General features: G+C 36.9%; 1 long non-coding RNA gene across 1 annotated transcript; it reads right to left on the bottom strand.

Annotated features, from left to right (window-relative positions):
- Positions 1-12,437: 12,437 nt before the first annotated feature.
- On the bottom strand, positions 12,438-13,185 carry LOC144360578 (uncharacterized). The gene is made up of 2 exons (XR_013422277.1): positions 12,872-13,185; positions 12,438-12,727 (listed from the first exon to the last, which is right to left on the bottom strand). It is a non-coding gene; the product is annotated as an uncharacterized LOC144360578 (long non-coding RNA).
- Positions 13,186-13,601: the final 416 nt, after the last annotated feature.

Here is a 13,601-nt window from a genome sequence, read left to right as displayed (position 1 = left end):
ATTATCACACGTATAGCAATTGCAAAAAAATAAACGTATGTTGGGTGATGTAAAATATAAAATCTATATATTCTGGCATAATTTCCAAAAAATAACTGTTGAAATTGATAACTTATTTAATGTAAATAACTCATTGAAATTCCTGCCAATAACCAAGACTAAATGCCAGGAGACCAACAATGACAGGCTAAAATTTATTTGATATCATGGTCGCTCAGTCATATATTTCAAATGTGGACTTTTTGCACGAACACAATAACACGAGAGTTATCCCAATTTAAAGAAATCCTTAATAATGCTTGAAGTAATGATTTAATGTCACTTAAACTAAATTATTTGGTGGGCTACAATAATTTGCCACTTATTAAAACTATGCACATATAATCAATTCTTGATTATTTAGTCAAATTTCAGGACCATGCCCAACATTGGATGTGACAGAGAATGCAAGATTATGACTATATTCAACAATACATAATTAAGTATCGTGGTATAACTAGTATGATTATCATGTTAAATAGCCTCAGTTTATCATGTATTTGTGAATTTAATTTACCTTGTTTTAAAATTGTGTACGCAATCGTTTCGACTCACTGCATTTGTTTGGTAATCCATTGTCAAAAATGATTGAATAATGAACACTGTAAAAGTACCTCGTAGGGCACCTAATAAAGAAGGTTCTAGTTGCTCTTGCATATTATTTGTTAAAACATATACAAGCAATATACAACTATGATCCACGTAAAGACACTTGCTTTATTTTGTACAGCACAGTACATCACAACAGCATAGAGACAGTTGTAATGATTTGTATGTATAATACAACTATAACTATCATTTAATGATTCAAACTCCATTGTACTAACTCCTGTATATATCCAGACAAGGCAGTGTAAACCTCCACACCCGTCTTGAAATAAACATGCCTTTTGACATGTTACTATATATCAAATTGTTCATTGACAGGACACAAACAAGGAAGTATCGTCATTATCATTCCAAGAGTGGATGCCCCAATTTTCCATATCATCTACCGAAAAACTAAGAAGGTGCAAGTATAGTAGTAAGCATCATGGTGAATTGCCACAGGAGTCGATTGTCAACCACAGACGACCACCTGGTTGGCCGTTATAGGATACTTTTAACAGTGCATAACACGTCGGTGCACTTTTCATACATACAGATTTACCAAACTATTTACTTTAAATGTTTGAATACTTTCATTGATTTGGTCCAAGTTATGTGCAAGTATTTCAAATTTTGGCAGTGCAAGCTATAAAACCATATTTTTTGTCTAACTGCTTTTCCCAAAATTTTTCTGACAAGCTTGTCTGTTTATATTTCATGTAAAAATATTTACAATGAATTAACATGTATAATTTACAATACAGCAATTCAGATGTACTTTTGCAGTTAAAATTGTATATATTCACCTTTACACGTATTGCCTGCTAAAACTGTTACAGCAATACAATTCATACGGCTATACAATTAGTATACTCCTTGTTAGTCACCGGGATATATAATTAATTAGTGTACACCTTGTTAGTCAACACTATATATAATTAGTGTCTCTGTTCATCACCATAGTATATTATTAGTGCAACCTTGATGTAATACAATATATGCCCCAATGGACCTTTGGACTAATAATTAAGTTGAGGAGGGCTTTGAGTTTAAAATTCCCAATTACATAACTGGGCAACAATGAGTTTGGCGGCGTCCAATGAATTCTCCACCTCAAGTATACATTATAGAATAATAGAAATTGGAGATAATGTGAATGTGGTTATTGTGTCTAGGGGACCTAGTGCCTATGTAATTGTATCTTAATGCATATTTCAAACTTGTAACAACGAAAACAAGACATGCACATTTTGCATAATTATACTTACTAATTGCATATTAGTTGAATAAGTGAATCAATGTATCCTTTGTTATGTATCACAACATTATAGCCCTCATTGGTTTTTATAATGAAGCATGCTGTGGTATAACATGGAGCATAGCGCTCTCTAATGGAACGCAGTTATTTCGTAGCTGCCGTGATATAATGTCATATAATTTCTGCATGGAAAGTACGTAATTCAATAAAGTTGACTACTGAACAATTGTGATATAGCTGTATTTCAAACGACGTTGTATAACGAAGTGTGTGTTGTGTTAGAACGGCACCGTGATCGTGATTACGTTTCATATCGTATAATTATTTTTTTTTTCATATTGTACACCTACAGTTTCAAATGCTTAAATAAATAATAGTTGCCATATTGTTTGTAGTTTCTATTGCCATTATATGACAAATGTCTGGAGACTTACTGATGCCACAAATAAAAAAAAAGGTTACTTGTGGACGGGTAATTGACATGGACTTTCATCTACATGTCAGCTAGTGAATAGCGTGGTGTGAACTTGCTTTTTTTAGGGATAATTTTATTGAAATTTTATGTCTGTTACACAATTCATGAAAACAATATTGTATTATTTATATATTTTTCTTTTATTACCAAAAGTGGAGCTGTAGCGAATCATGGAGGAGGAAGAGTTATGTCCCCAGGGAGCCAGGGCATCATTCCTTTCACCCATCTCCATCCCCTTTTGTTGAGGCTGGTGGAGTTGATGGTGATGTCGCCGATCATCGTCATCATTTCCATATTATTCATCATCACCACCATTATCCTCCTTTTCCTTTGTCTCCTCCAACTTCTGTTTTCTTATTCTCCTTCCCCTCCCCATGTTCATTTTCTGTACCCCTCTGACCGTGCTTCTCGTTTGCCTCCGCATGGGTTTTGTTCCTGCTGTTGTCTCTCCATGTTCTTCCCCTATTGTCTCTCCTGGTTCTCCCTTGTGTCTCCCCGGTTCCTCTTCCTGTCGTCGCGTTTCGTCATCGACTTGGTGGTTGTTCTTCTCGGGGGCCCTTTCCGCCCACGTCTTTTTGCTTCGACGAATATGAGCCGGACTTCATACCATCGTATCGTGACAATTAAGGGATAAGCATCATTCGTGACAATGCATTTATCGTGGCCCATTGGCCGCCAAAAAAAAAACATCTAAAGGCTGATGGATTTGCCTAACAAATCACGAAAGATCAAGAGGTGTTATTGAAAGCTATGCACCTTGGTGTAGACTCCCCAACAGCTTTCATCTACAGTGTGGTATAAAACAAAGCTTTTCAGGTTGCGTGGGAATAACTAACACCGTCAGATGGAATGGGGTGATTCAGCGCCATTCTACCTTGGAATTGAGTATGTCCCATGTAACATCGCTAAGGGAATATAATCCCGAAAACCACCTATGGGCATAAATAAGCCAACTACAATCATGAAGTCAATGTCGAAAGCAGCAGACTTAACTGACAAACTGAGTAACCACAGTGCACGTAAATCTGCGTTCAACGTCTCCTTGACTGTGGTGTACCACCAAACACAGCAGCACAACTGAGTTGACACAAGAATGTCAGTAGTCTAAACCAATACTCAGTTCCAAATAAAGATCGCCCATGCCACATGTGCAACATTTTAACCGGTAAGTAATCCACGAATCTTTTTGAATTTCACGTAAAAATTATTTACAATTACTTAACATGTATAATTTACAATACTTTTGGCATGGCGTTTAAATTTTATATATTCAACTTGACACGTATTGCCTGCTAAAACTGTTACTGCAATACAATGTACTGGGCTATACAATTAGTATACTCATCCTTAGTCACTGTGATACATAATTAGTCTACCCCTTGTTAGTCAACACTATATATAATTAGTGTCTCTGTTCATCACCGTAGTATATTATTAGTGTAACTTGGATGTAATACAATATATGCCCCAATGGACCTTTGGACTAATAATTAGCACACCTGGTAATAATGTCATAATTTCTTCATGTGAAGTACGTAATTTAATAAATGGACTAGTAAACAATGTTTGAATCACAAATTGTGATATAACTATTTCAAACGACGTTGTATAATGAAGCATATTGTGGCAGAACGGCACCGTGAGCATGAATACATTTCATATCATATAGTTTCATTTTTTTCATATAGTACACCTACAGGTAAATCGCACCCCTGGGAATATGACACGTGATGCCACATTTTTTTGGGCATATTTTTATTGAAATTGGATATCTTTTATGAAATTCATGAAAACAATATTGATATTATTTATATATTTTTCTTTTATTACCAAAGTGGAGCTGCAGCGAATCATGGAGGAGGAAGAGCGATGCCTCCAAAGAGAAGTCCTTGGAGAGCCAGGGCATCATTCATTTCACCCATCTCCATCCAATCTTGTTCCCCGTGCTATTGTTGCGGTTGAGCATGATTAGGCTGGTGGTGTTGATGGTGATGATGTCGCCGATCATCGTCATAATTATCATTTCCATATGATTAATCACCATTTCCCTCTAATTCTCCTTCCTTTGTCTCCTCCAACTTGTGCTTTCTTCCGCACCTTCCTCTTTGTCTCCACCCTCTCCTGTGTTCATTCCCTGTTCCCTCTGACCGTTCTTCTTGTTTGCCTGCACGTCTGCCTCTGAGTGGGTTTCGTTTCTGCTGTTCTTCCCCCCACCCCGTTGTCTCTTCTGCCCCCCCTATTGTCTGTCCGTTGATTCCCTCCCTTGGTGTCTCCCTGGTTTCTCTTCCTGTAGTCGCTTTTCGTCATCGACTTTGTGGTTGTTCTTCTCGGGGGTCCTTTGCGCTCCCGTCTTTATGCTTCTCCTCTATGTTTTGCTTCTCCTGCTACTACTTGTTGTCCCCGATCTCCCCTGTGCAGGTAAGTCGCAATGTTATAATAGTGAATAATGAAATTACTTTTGATATTCAGTGCTCTGAGGGATTTAATCATATTTACTACAGCATATGGCTAAAATACCAAAAAGTCATTGCGGGAAAAAAAATAAAACTTGTGTTCTTCGTAAAGTTCCAGCATGTCTCGTATATCCTGGTGCATGAAAAACACTTTGCACACCTAATCAAACACGTCTACCATGATGTGCCCAACAAAATTAGCGTCAGATTCATCATCGTTAGTCAGAGTCTTGTGCAACTCAATCGTTTTCTTGCTAGCTCAATGATACAGTTATCCAAAGACAACACACAAAGTTGAATAATAAATGTGATAATGAAATAAAATGGATGATAGTTTTGTTTCTAATAATTTTTAATCAGCATTTCATAATCATCCTTTTTCATATTGTGCAGGTCTTTTGCAGTTTATGAACTAGCGCATTCATCCAGGTAGGATTTTACAGTATTACACATATAGCAATTGCAAAACTTATGTTGGCTAATATAAAATATAAAATTTATATATTCTGGCATAATTTTCAAAAATAACTGTTGAAATTATTAACTTATTTAATTTAAATAACTCGTTGAAATTCCTGACAATTATAGGCTGAAATTTATTTGATATCATGGTCACTCAGCCTTGCGAAATATATTTATGCAGGAAGAAAATAACACAAGAGATATGCTGTTGGATCCAAATTTGAAGAAAATACTAAATTGAATCTGTGTATGTTTAAATTTCAAATTCAACAAGTTATTTAGAAGTATCCTATAATAGTGCTTGTAGTAATTATAAGTCAAATATGATTTAATCCCACTTTAACTAAATTTATTTGGTGCTCTACAATAATTTGCCACTTATTAAAACTATGCACATATAATCAATATTTGATTATTTAGTCAAATTTCAGGACCATGTCCTAACATAGGATGTGACAGAAGGTAAGATTATGAGTATATTCAATAATACATGATGAAAACATTCTTAATATTGTGGTATAACTGGTATGAATATGAACTCAGTTCATCGTGTATTTGTGAATTTCATTTACCCGATTTTAAGATTGTGTACGCAATCCTATCGACTCCTACATTTGTTTGGTAATCCATTATAAAAAATGATTGAAATAATGAACAATGAACACTGTAAAAGTACCTCGTAGGGCACCTAATAAAGAAGGTTCTTGTTGCTCTTGCATATTATTTGTTAAAACATATACAAGCAATATACAACTATGATCCACTTAAAGACATTTTGTACAGCACTGTACATCACAACAGCTTAGCGACAGTTGTAATGATTTGTACGTATAAAACTATAACTATCACTGAAGAAATCAAACTCCATTGTGCCAACTCCTGTATATATCCAGACAAGGCAGTGTAAGCCTACATACCCGTCTTGAAATAAACATGCTTTTCGACGGGATCGTATGTATAAAATTGTTCATTGACAGGACACCGAACTGGGAAATATCGACATCATCGTTCCAAGAGTGGATGCCCCAATTTTCTATATCAACTACCGAAAAAAGAAGGTGTAAGTATACTAGTGAGTGTCATGTAAATTGCCACACGATTCGATTGACAACCACAGATGACCACCTGGTTGGCTGTAATATGATACTTTTAACAGTGCATAACAGGTCGGTGCACTTTTCATACATACATATTCACAAAAGGATTTACTTTCGTTGATTTGGTCCAAATTATTGAAGTGCAAGTATTTCAACTTTTGGTAGTGCAAGCTATAAAACCATATTTTTTTAAATCTAGCATATGGTTCCACCATGAAAGTTTACTTAAACAGGTTATAACTTGTTCAAAAAAGGCTCTTCGTGTCATCAGTAACAGTTCATATCCAATTAATATCTTTGATATGTACAAATACGAACTTGCTACTTTCATGTATAAATATTTAAATGATTTACTACCCCTAGTCTTCAATGATATATTTACTTATATGACACAAGAAATAAAAATAAATTTAAACTTCCTAAACTGAGCAAAACGTTTTGTCCGAAAAGTACACTATTCTCAGGTCCACAACTTTGGAATGAAATTGAGAACACATTACTGTTAACCCAATACTTTTAAATTAATGAATTGATTCATACTGTTAGAATATAGATTTTGTTATTCACCACTACCTTCACCACTACCAGGGTATTATTAGTTTTGTATTACTTCATTTTCACAGGGGAATCTCGTTGACAGGGAAATGATGCTCTTTTTGATTTTCCCCATGTGTTAAACTCATGTAAAGATTTATTATTTATTGTATTATTACGAGTGGAAATAGATTACTATACTTTACTTTGCTTAACTGCTTTTCCCAAAGTTTTTCTGACAAGCTTATCTTTTTTGAATTTCATGTAAAAATTATTTACAATAAATTAACATGTGTTTTTTACAATACATTAATTCATATGTACTTTAGGCCCGTTCATCACCATAGTATATTATTAGTGTAACCTGGATGTAATACAATATATGCCCCCAATGGACCTTTGGAATAATATTTAGCACAACTGGTAACTGAAATTCTGGAGGGCTCTGAGTTTAAAATCCCCAATTATTGCATACATAACTGGGCGTTCAATAAAACTCTCGTTTCAAGTAGATAATACATTATAGAATAATAGAAGTTGGAAATAATGTGAATGTGGCTTTTGTGTCTGGGGGCGGGCTAGTGCCTATGTAATTGTATATTAATGCGCGTTTCAAACATGTAAACGAAAACAAGACATGCACATTTTGCATATTAGTTGAATAAGTGAATCAATGTATCCTTTGTAATGTATAACAACATTATAGCCTTCATTGGTTTTTACAATGAAGCATTCTGTGGTATAACAGAGCATAGTGCTCTCTAATGGGACACGGTTATCTCGTAGCTGCTGTGATATAATATGAGGTTATTACGAGGATACCTGAAAGTATGCACGCAAACAGCGCAGCAGAACTATCGACCGTTTAGAACAGAATCAGCACACTTCTTTATGTGGAGTATGGTCAAACCCTGGTGGCATCTTTTTTTTCTAATATTAGAGAATGCTTACGCGCGTAATCATTCCATTTTTGAAATTCGCAATTCATTATACGAGGGGCGTTCAATAAGTAATGCCCCTGACGCATTTCCCATAGCAGGAGATTAATGAAACAGTTAATAGTCTCTCTACATAGAAACGACAAAGAGTTATGCATTTCCCCCATCGTTTAATGCAGCTCTGGACACCATTTTTGTAGAATACCCCAGGTTGGTTCTCCAACCACGTCATAACTTCAGAAATTAAGGCTTCACCCTGGGAAACGCTTTCCTTTCAAAAACAACTTCATGGCTGGGAAGAGATGAAGGTCAGAGGGCGCAAGGTTAGAAGAGTAAGGGGCAGGATTTCATAGCCACATGCCTGTGTTTCTGATCTGGCCACAAGCGAGTTGTGGACCGGAACGTTGTCCTGCAGGAGGAGGAAACATTTGCTGATCTTGTCTCGCCTCTTGATTTTGATAGCTCCTCTTAATTTCATCAAAAGTGAAGCGTAATAGGCTCCTGTAATTGTGGCACACTTTGCCAGGAAATCTGTCATCACTACTCCGTCTTGGTCCCAGAAGACTGAGCATGACCTTGCCAGCGGGGGGGATGCACCCTTGCCTTCTTTGGAGATGGTGAGTCCAAGTGCTTCCACTGCATTGACATCATAGTGATGGACCCAAGTTTCATCCTGTGTTTTTGAAAAACTTTGACTCAACTTCTTGGCACATCTCCAAATCAATTCTCGAGCACTTGACGCGTTCTTCCTTCTGGAAAGGTGTGAGCAACCTAGGAATTCATCTGGCAGACACCTTATGCATATGCAAATGGTCATGAATGATAGTTTCAACAAACCCTGTACTAATCTTGACCTCTTGGGCTATTTGGCAAACAGTAATGGGTCGATCTTCCAAAATGGCTGCCTCAACTTGACGAACAGATGCCTCATCAATGGCAGAAGACGAACGACCAGGTCTGGGAGCCGTTTCCACATACTTCCGGTCATGTTTGAATTCACGATGCCAGCGTTTTACAAGGTCATATGATGGGGCATCATCACCATAAGTTTCTTTCATTTCATCAAAAGTCTCTTTTGGTGTGTGTTCTTTCGAATACAAAAAAAACGGATCACTGCGCAACACTCAACTGGCTCCATTTCACACCTGACTCAGTTCAAACACCTGTAAATCAGAAACCACAATTAGTGCAGAGCTGTTTGTGCAACATAACCCATAGATGTAAATCATTACACATGCAAAATTTCATCTAGATCAGACAACTGGGAGTGGGTCAGGGGCATTACTTATTAAATGCCCCTCGTATGGTAGGATGAAAATATCCCGTACAATTACAGCACATTTGAACTTATGGTGCTACGGTGACAGAAGTATAATAATGTCATAATTTCTATATGTAAAATACGTAATTTAATAAGTGAACAATGTTTGAACTATAAATTGTGATATAACTGTATTTCAAACGACATTGTATAACGAAGCGTGTTGTGGTAGAACAGTACAGTGATCATGATTACATTTCATATCATATATTATTATACATCTGTCACCGTAACACCACAAGTTACAGCGTGCCGTAATTTTGGGGTATTTTACGGGGTATTTTCATCCTACCTTATCAGGAAATGCGAACTCTAAATATGGAAGGATTACGCGCGTAATAATAAAAAACAAACATGGCTGCCACCAGGGTTTGACCGGACTCCATACAAAGTTTGCTAATTCTGTTTTAAAGTTTTTGATTTAGGCATTCCCATGATGTATCCTTGGGTAGGAAAAGATGTATAATAATAAGGTTATTACGAAGATACCTCCAAGTATGCACTCAGACAGTACGCTGTCGCATCGACCTCCGTCGTTACTGCCGCTGTACTGTCTTCGTGCATACTTTGAGGTACCTTCGTAATAACCTTATAGTACACCTACAGGTAAATCGCACGCCTGGGAATATGACACGTGATGCCACATGTGACATTTATAGCAAAATCGTACATAATGTACCGTATTACATTTTAGTTTAGCATTGATTTAATTTTAAGATTCTTTGCAGGTTCTTTATTTCGAATGCTTAAATAAAAAATAGTTGCCATATTGTTTGTAGTTTCTATTGTCATTATATGACAAACGTCTAGAGACTTCCTGATGACACAAATGTAAAAAAGGTTACTTGGACAGGTAATTGACATGGACTTTCATCTACAATGCCAGCTAGTGAATAGCGTAGTGTGAACTTACTTTTTTAGGAATTATTTTATTAAAATTGGATGTCAGTTATGATATTAATGAAAACAATATTGATATTATTTATATATTTTTCTTTTATTACCAAAGTGGAGCTGCAGCGAATCATGGAGGAGGAAGAGCGATGCCTCCGAAGAGCAGTCCCCGGGGAGCCAGGGCATCATTCATTTCACCCATCCCCATTCAATCTTGTTCCTCTTCATGCTATTTTTGAGGTTGATCATGATGAGGCTGGTGGTGTTGATGGTGATTATGTCGTAGATTATATTTTGGTCAATCCACAAATTTATGATTGATTTTTATCTGACGAGACATGAAACAGAGACCGAGACCTAACAGTTAGAAGATCCAGCGTATGAGTCATGTCCTCGGTTCAGTGCGGACGACCGAATGTTTGTTGCCACAGCACAATATATCTGTTGTTATTAGTAGAGCAGTATACAAGAATCTGCAGCAAATCATTCGAGGTAAATATAAAAAAAGGCGAATATGTTACTTGTCAATTACAGGTATCATCAAAATTGACATTATTTATTATTTCAAACTTAGATTTTTACTGGGGAATTAAAACAAATGTTATTTTGTGTCTTTTTTTGCTACAGAATCATTCATGGACTTTTTTCGGTTGGCATGAGAATGTAGCAGTACAAAGTGATCGCCGAAAGTGCCTGAGAATTGGAGAAAAATACATAAACAAATTGTAGGTATATTCGATAGTATAGTTTTTTGAACAGTAGAATAATTGCAATAAATTGGCAATGTTTGAGCTGACCTCAATAGTATGAGTGATTTTATTTTGCACCCCTAGTTTTTGAAGAATGTCGTGAACATATGCATGATGCATTACAGGAAGTAATCAATACTGGTCGGGTGAACACGTCGTTCTCAACGCTTCGTTTATTTTCGTCCGGTATTGGTTGTTTGAACCTCATTTTTCCAATATTTGCTCAGCTGAGTTGTTCTGGTTATTATTGTTCCTATTTTGTTTTGGTGGGCGTTTATTTGGGACATCGATCCATAACTTTCTTCGTGCTATCACTGGACATTGGTCTAGAAATGAAACTATAACACGTTACAGTGACGTGAGTCGACTCGCACTATACGTGGGTTATAGTTTGTACTTGAACACAGTAAACATTTTATTTTCACCACGTGTCTGATTTTTTAGCAAACGATTTAATCCACTTTTCCTTATCATGCATCGACTTGTCCGGTATTGATATGCGCCGTAAAGATTCAAAAAATATACTACACATAATAATATTAATTACAAAATTGTGTTGTCATGCATAAGGTGTTAAATAAAATGGTATCTTGTATATGTGCACAGCTTTCCTAATGTAATCACTGGTGTCTTCAAACACTGGTCTGGATATAAAATGGTAACTCATTGTAGTGATGCGATTCTACTCGCAATGTCCACGAGTAACGAGTACTTGATTACAGAAATAAATATCTCATGCTTATTATGTGTCAGTGTCTCTATACTAAGAATGCCGTGTCATCCTGTGGCTTGTCCGGCATTGATACGTGCCAAGGGGATTTGAACAATTTATCTTACATAATGAATCTACTTGTATTATTGTCTCTGAAACTTTTGTTATGCAAAATCTTGGCTGTGACCAGATATCAAATAAAATCGTATTTAGGACATGCACAAAGAATTCCTACTTTTTTTTCATTCTATCACTGGACATTGGACTAGAAATAAAACTACATCATTTTGCAGTGACGTGGGTAGACTCTCATTATACGCGAGTTACAGTGTGTACTTGAACACAGTAATAAACATGTTATTTTTCCCTATGTGTCAGTGTATTTATAGCAACGTACATGTGTTATGATAGTGACTTCACGTTCGCACATTCGGTTCACACGCCGTTGCACTATTGTTTAGAATCAACAACTTGCATGTTTAGATTATAAACATATATAACAGGATCGTACCAACGATTGCAGCGATTGGTTAATCACATGTTTACTCCGCCACGTCTCAGTGTTTTGACTTTTATTATAGAGAGTTTGTAACCTTTGTGGAGGAAGAACGAGAGAACGTTACATCATGGGGTTACCTCGGCTGACTGCTTGTGTGAATAAAGCTGGTCTATCTGTAATGAACTAATGTGTTTTCATTTGAATACTGGCGCCACAAAATTCGGCGACCTAGTGTCCGACAACACATGGTTAACTGTTGACACGCTACATCCAATTGCTCATTCACTCAGCATTTATAGTTTATTGTATAGTTCTTGATGAGATACACAAATCATTACCCACTGATTTTCTAAAAATTATAAAATGTCGGAAAGAAAATTATGATGCAAGCATAACAGAACCAAACTATTCGCTAGAGTTATGCGATGAAGATAAAAACATTTTATTGGACATTGCTATGTACAAATTTGAAAAGGGCAAAATATACCAATTCTCAATTAAAAGCATGAAATTGAGCAAAGACATCAAGGAGCCTGGCATAGTATGGGTCGACCTGTTGTCTTTTGGATCTGATACTAAAGCACATTTCAAAGATTGCTATATAACACCTGTAACCAAAAAAGCAGGCGACCTTCAGTGGCGTAGTCTGAACGGAGCTGGGGATTTCCTGTATAAATCAGGGCTACAACCAACGGATAACTGTTCTTTCTGTGGAGAAAAAGATGAACAAGTACACGTGTTCATTGAATGCACACGACTCGCGCCAATGTTCAACATTCCTAATAATACTGTCAACAAATTGCTCGACATCGATACGATCACAATAGAAGACTACATACTCGGACCACGTACCAATATATGCACGTTTCCATCCCGTCGTTTATTGTGCTACACAATAACCACATTTGAATCTGCTATACATACGACAAGATTCAGCAAACTAAAAAGCCTACCACAAACGGATGCAGCAGAGTGCTTCAAAGTGAAAGTTAAGTCCAGGATTTACGAGTTCAAATACCACCGCCAAAGCAGCTCACTTGAGGTATTTCCCATCGTCCGCCTGCACGGTGTTGCTCCGTTCGGACATTCCTCCCTCTACAACACCGTGCGGTAATTCTATTCATAACCGTGTATGTCACGTGGTTGCGCGATAGAAAGTTTACCGACCAATAGAAAGCTTTGTTACAATGACTACCAGTAAGCCCTTGAAGCTTTGCGTACCCGATGTCTTTGGCTTCATTTCTGCCAATATATGTTGCAGTGAGATCATGGGCTTTGAGATATAACACCTAGTCTTCTATAATACTCAGCAGTGGCGACAACACTATTACCACGCTCGATGGTCTAAAGACCGGTAAACCATAATAACATAAGGATTTACTATTTCCAGTGCGACAAAAAACGAACACATCAGACTCGGCACTAAGTATAGTTGATGTATGGACGTCGTCGCTGTATTGCCTCGACATCCAAGCCAAAAAAGCTTCCACTGTGCGCAGCGACATTCATTCTCAGGTCAGGCATTTTCACCGCCTGGCAGAAAACGGTATTTTGGGACGGTTGTTGACACCCCCTGAACAGT

The sequence above is a fragment of the Saccoglossus kowalevskii genome, chromosome 17 (assembly GCF_978046115.1).
Source record: "Saccoglossus kowalevskii chromosome 17, keSacKowa6.1, whole genome shotgun sequence".
Classification (NCBI taxonomy): domain Eukaryota; kingdom Metazoa; phylum Hemichordata; class Enteropneusta; family Harrimaniidae; genus Saccoglossus; species Saccoglossus kowalevskii.
Note: the sequence above shows the minus strand (reverse complement) of the source record. Positions and strands in the feature narration are given on the sequence as shown.